The sequence below is a fragment of the Lucilia sericata genome, unplaced genomic scaffold, assembly GCF_015586225.1.
Source record: "Lucilia sericata isolate MDLA Ls3-8-SP2 unplaced genomic scaffold, ASM1558622v1 Contig000495F_arrow, whole genome shotgun sequence".
Lineage (NCBI taxonomy): Eukaryota > Metazoa > Arthropoda > Insecta > Diptera > Calliphoridae > Lucilia > Lucilia sericata.
Genome location: NW_023994509.1, coordinates 84,330 through 90,775, shown reverse-complemented (window position 1 = coordinate 90,775; position 6,446 = coordinate 84,330).

Sequence of the window (6,446 nt, the reverse complement as noted above, 5' to 3'; positions counted from 1 at the left end):
CTTTTAAATGTTATTTCGAAACTGCTTTTGACCAACAAATTTTCAGGATTCTACTCAGATAACGGTTTAAAAAAACCTGAACTGCATTTATATCCCTAGTGGCTGCGTCCCATGTTTCTCATCAATATATGAGTGGCGATTTTAAAACAGAAATTTAAGATAACTGTTAAATTTTTTAGTGATATGAATGTGGTTCGCTATATGTAGTTCAAACTTCCAAATAATTGGTTGGTAGCTTTCGTTCTGATCCTTATAACTTATCTTAAGCCACCAGATGAAGTCAATACACTACCGAAATAACACAAAGACATCTCGATTTCCAGATTATTGTTGTTGATTTGCTGTACTAGTAGGCATAGTATTTGTCTTTGAAAAGTTGATTCTAATATCGATCTTAGCCGCATTAGTCCTGGAAAAGGGATCTTAAACTCTTCTCCGAAGAATATAACTCTTTTAATTTGTGCTTTCTCGTCTAAATGGTGAGGTTTTATCGCTTCTTGATTTGCAAAGGCTATGATGCCATTTTGTTTTGCAGAAGGTCTATTGGTACTCACAGGGATATTTGCCGCTTAATTGGTTTCCAGTGGGTCTATATTGAGTACCATTGGTAAACTGAATGCTCCAGGGTGACGTGCGAAGATTGTCGATCTTATATAGAACCCCTATTATGGCATTGACTGCTGAATTCCTGAATCAATTCTAAAAGGAATTATTATTCACGAAGTATCATTATTATTGAATTACTTCTCGACATAGTATCAAAAACCTCTGCCCAGAACGGTCTATTATTTTCATGTCTATGTGGATCCAAGACAATGAAAGGATTTTCGCTAAAACATTGAGGTCTTGTATGATTGAATTCAAAACTAGTTCCTCATTTAAAGCAGTTAGGTGCTCTGATATCAGTTATCACTGGTGACTTCTGCAGAAGTTGTCAAAATAATCATGAAGAGAAAACCGTAACTCGTCTTCCGTCCAATTGTCCGACCCTGGAAGCTACTATACGCTACCAAATACTAGGGTTCTCATATTTTTGTGCTCTATTTGATCTTTAAATGTTCAATTGCTCATCACACTTTTTTCTTTCTTTTATTTAAAAAGTGGCCTCCTTGGTTCTGGCTATCAATTTATTCCACTGTAAAACTGTGTTAATGTTAAATGTTAAAAATCATGGGGATATATTATTTATCCTTTGACAAAAATAGCCTGAAGAATCTTGAAGAATGAATTGTTCAATTACAGAAATCACTTTGTTCGTCTTGTTTGCGAAAAGACTTTTGGAGAATTGATATAGAATTCACTGAATTTATTATCGTCTAATGTTCAGAAATTAAGTTTCCTGGACGTAATTCCTAAGAATTTTTCATTCAGTGTTCGTGAAGGATGTTATGTCTGAAATAATATCACTCCCAAGATATTTGGATCTAGTTTCGTTGAAAGCCTGACAATGGTAAAGAAAGTGCTCTAGAGTTTCACTGTCCTCTCTACATACTCTACATTCATGCATGTCCATTTTTGCATAGCTGTGACTGGCTGTAATCCAGTGTGTTTACTTAAAATAAGTACTAACCTTAGATTTACTCATTTTGAGGAGGCTATTCGTTCTGCTCTCGTTAGGGTTGCCCCATAGAATCTTTGTGGTTCTACCCTCCATTTCATTATTCCATATCCGGTGCAGTATACGTGCACTTTACTCGAGTGCTCGAGCTATCAAATCTCTAGGGAGTGAAATGTCCCGGCAGACTAGAGGTACTGGTAGTACCTCTTTACCCCGGGATTGCACTACACTAAGATGTGGGTCTTTCATCAAGGAAACATGCCCCGGGGGGAGTACCCATATAGCACGTTTAGAGCTTTCTTACAATCCAATTCGCTCTTAAATTTAACGTTATCATCTGATATCGACCTAATTGTTTTCTGGCTGTCGACCTCCATAAGTATTTATTCAAGACCTATTTACACATTCCTTGTTGCTCGGACTTCTGCCTGGAACCTAGTGTTGTGATAAGTTAAACCGTGATATATTTCTGTTTCTAGGTCTTCAATATAGAACCCCAGTCCCACTTCGTTCCCTAATTTAGAGCCATCAGTGTAGCAACGGTTTCCTACAGTTATTTACTCTAATGTTTCGCTTTGGCAAAACATTCTATCTGGGATCAGTGTTTTAAAGTCTCCAACATGGAAGAATGTTTAAGATATGAATGTGTGTATATAAGTTAAATGTTTTAAAAAATCAAACTTTGTTTCCACATTAATGAATGATCTTAATTAAAAGTAAATCAAAAATGTTGCACGCAAACCCCTCTAATTCTAAACATTAAAAATATCCACAAGAAATAATAATTTGCCAACGAATTATGCATTAATTTAATACTTTGTTTTTCTTAATTAATTCAAGGCCTTTTAATTTGCAAAAATGCACAAAAGTATTAAATTTATGCCAATCGAATTAATTTCCACAATTAATTTTATTAAAACTGCATTTTATTTTAGCTGTTTTTTGTTTGTTTAAATTTTTTTTGCAAAAACGCCCAACGTCATCATCAAGCATCTCAATAACATTTGAAAATTGTTTTAGAAAAAAACTATTCATTTGAGTTAAACAAAAAAATATTCAATTTGTGGCACGCAAACACAAGCAACAACAACAACAGTTCATACACAAATATCAACTATTACGAGTATTTAATAACAATTCCACTAAAACAACAAATTGGATAAAAATACTACATACTTGCAAAGTGCATTCAACTTGAACAATATTCCAAGTCACACGAAAATAAAAAAAACTGAAAATTGAAGCCAATTCAAACTGGAGCAATATCAAGCACACATTCAACTAACAAACAACCAAAAATAAACACCTCTACAATTTGTAAATATGATTTCCTTTGTGCCTGCCTACAACTACACAGAGCAGTGGGTTGGTGGTGCTGCAAGTGCCAAGTCGAATGTTTGAAAATGTTGCGTAAAGAACTTGGCCAAGTTTTTTTTTTTCTGCACACAATTAATTGTAAAATGTAGTGCGTTATTGACGCTTTTATGGTCTGCTGTGGAAACTTGACTTAATGCCAACCAGTCTACTTTGGTGGTTTCTGGCTGTTGCGATGCTGTGCTGTTGGTGGCACAATGAACTGCCTATCCGGTGTTTCTTTATAAATGTGCAGAACTTGTTGTACATGAAAACCGTTTAATAAATGCGTACAATCCATTGCGTAAACTTGAACTTGTAATCGCATGAATGAACGCTTTTTGTTCTCCTCTTTTGACGTAATTGAACTTGAGTTAATTGAATGGGTACAATGTCGTTTAGTTACTTGTATATTCATGCGAATAATTTTACGCAATTGATCAAATACACTTAACGAATTTTGTGGATAGAAATAGGTAAATTCTACATAAATTCTATTTAGTCACTATCCTTCCAGAGTCTCTGGTAGAAATCAAATCCACGACGAATGGAGGCACCCAAGTGATGAGAAATGAATTATGTTTACTGTATATCAGGGTTGGCAAAATTGGTACAATTGTACTTTTTTGGTATAATTCGGTCTTCAAAAGTACAATGGTACAAGAATGACCCATTTTGTACAATTTTAAAATGCATTCCCTTATTGAAATAATAATTTAAAAATTTTACTTTTAACACAAAGCTCAAAGAACTAGCGACTTTGGTCAAATTTTTACTAAACGTTGGAAGAGGATATTGTAAAGAATCCTGAATGAGTTTATAACCAGACAACATTTAACATAGAGAGTACCTTTTATTATTATTTTTTATCCGATCGCTTTTCTATTCTAGTCTTTGGACTAGTATATAATCTATAGACTAGTCACTTGTCTAGTTTATATACTACTCTATCCTCTAGTCCATAGAGAGACAATAGACTGTCTATTGACTATTCCAAGAACAAGTCTATAAACTAAATGGTTTTATTTATTGACTTGTCTAATGACTATAGTTTTGAAGTACTTTTAACTAGACGTTTGAAGTATTTCAAGGACTATTCTATGAAGTCTTTGGACTAGTATAAAAATACTAGTTTACTGTCTAGTTATAGACTAGTCTCCCGTCTATTCTATAGAATAGGACTAGTGCATTGACTAATGAACTTGCTTATTGATACATAGAAATATTGATTAGTTCTGAGTGACTGAAGAAGTCGGCTTGAATGTAATTTTATTTTAATATAAATTTGCAAAAATATAGGATTGGTACAATCGGATTCAAAAAAGCACACTTTTAAATGCTATTTTGTACAATTTGAAAATTCCATTTACCATCCCGGCTGTATATAAGTACATGAAGGTAAAATCGTACGTCCAAGTTCATGGCGTCATAAAATAACTCCCCAAAACAAAAATCCCTAATTTTAAAATGAAATAACTTCCCATTTAAAAATTCGACATCTAGATATAGAAAATAACAAATTATGGAACTAGTCGGTTTTAGTGAAATTTTAAAAAAAAGTAGGTCGCTCATACTTTCTAGTGGGGTAGTTCAATACATATCAGTTTGATCGCTTAATAAAGATTTCCTTAATAGACTTTCAACTCTATGGTATAACAACGGCTTCGCTTAATTAATATTTCCTAAATAGCCGACCTACGGCCGGACACAAGGATTTATCACTCTATCATATGTCCAACACCGGCTTCGCTTAGTTAAGATTTCCAAAACGCCGGCCTAAGGCCGTACGCTCTTGATACAGGGAGAGTGTATTCTTAGCGAAGCTGGTGTCCAATATACCACATAGGATGAAACCCTTGCGCCCGGCCGAAGTCCGGCTATCAAACATATACATATTTTTATTTTGTGTGATAACTCCCCAAAAATAGGATTTATTTCATTTTTGAATTTTGATGAATTATTTCATAATGAAATAACTTCCCATTTTAAATGGGAAATAATGCTCCAAAAAGCGAATTAAATGCTCAAATTTCGTTGTTTTTGCTTTCTGAACAAATTTTTAGGGAGTTATTTCATTTTTGTTTCGGGGAGTTATTTCATGACGCCCCAAGTTCATATCGTTATGTAAAATTTGAATTTCGATGTTAAATGCCGTACCGATATTGGCAGCTAAGGTTAACGTGGTAGCCGCCATAAGCACAGCTCACTTAGGTCCACTTATAGGCCTTGTGATCACATAAATTTTCTCTAATCCAATAGATCAACGTAGCCTTCACGTCACAAATAGGAATTTCGTTGCTATCAATTGTTTCCCACTTACAAGAACAATATAAAACCACAGTGAATTTCGCCAATATTTAAAGAAGTTCTGCTTTAGAAAGAGCACATCCGAACATATGTACACATATATGTTAGGGTAACCGGCAAATTTCTCACTATTTTAATAATTTTGGACGATCTCAAGAACTCCATCGACCTTTTTCTATGGTACTGAATCTGTTCCGCGGCTAGATTCTGCGGTTAATAATTGCCCAAATTATGTGACCTTTGGTTGACTTCTATTTTAATAATTTTGGACAATCTCAAGAACTCCTTCGACCTTTTTCTATGGTACTGAATCTGTTTCGCGGCTAGATTCTGCAGCTGTCTCTTTCCTTTAATTTTAATCTATCTGCGGTCAATAATCGCCCAAATTATGTTGTCTTTGGTCGACTTCCCTATACGACCCGCTTATGATACGTGCAGGATTGTGTCTGGACTTCTTGGAACTTGGCAGGGCGGCATCCTCGGACCGGCGCCATTTATGCGTTACTTCGGATGATTTCCGTTTACCCCCTCAATTTTGGCCATTGAAGAGAGCTCTTCTGTGTGCGTTAGTAGAGCCTGGCAATTCCACTACACTAAACGAGGCCTCAGCATAAGACAACATACTACAGCTTGAAGCGCTCAGAGCATGGTTTTTTTTCAGACTCTGGACAGGCTTACCTACTACCAGACATAGAGAACTGCTGCCCCACAGGAGACAAGAACAGACTAATAAAATTAAACTCAGACCAACTCATTTCATGGAGGCTACTCGTCCTGCTCTCGAAAGGTTCAGGCCCCATTTCATACCTATGGTTCTTCTACTATACATAGCGCCCAGCACCGATGTGCCTGTTTGATCCTATCCACTATGTAATGCCTCCATTTTTATTTCTGGTCAAGGATTACACCTAAGTACTTAACTTTGTCTGTCACCGATATCTTCTTGTCCAGGGTCCAATATATAATAATAAATGTTTGTCTTTCTTGTAAAAAGACAGATATCCGTCTTTACCGGGTTAACATTGAGGCCTCTCGATTCAGAGGCCATATTCAGAGCCTCTTCAGCTCTTCTACACAAGTAGTTTGGATCCTTTCCCTTTAGAAGTATTGCGACATCACCTGAATCAAACAGAATCTTTCGTGATCCCATATTAAGAACTTGTAGAATGTGAAAAGTGTTCGGACTGCATAGTTGATAGAAGAATGACTTAACACTAATGTTACAATT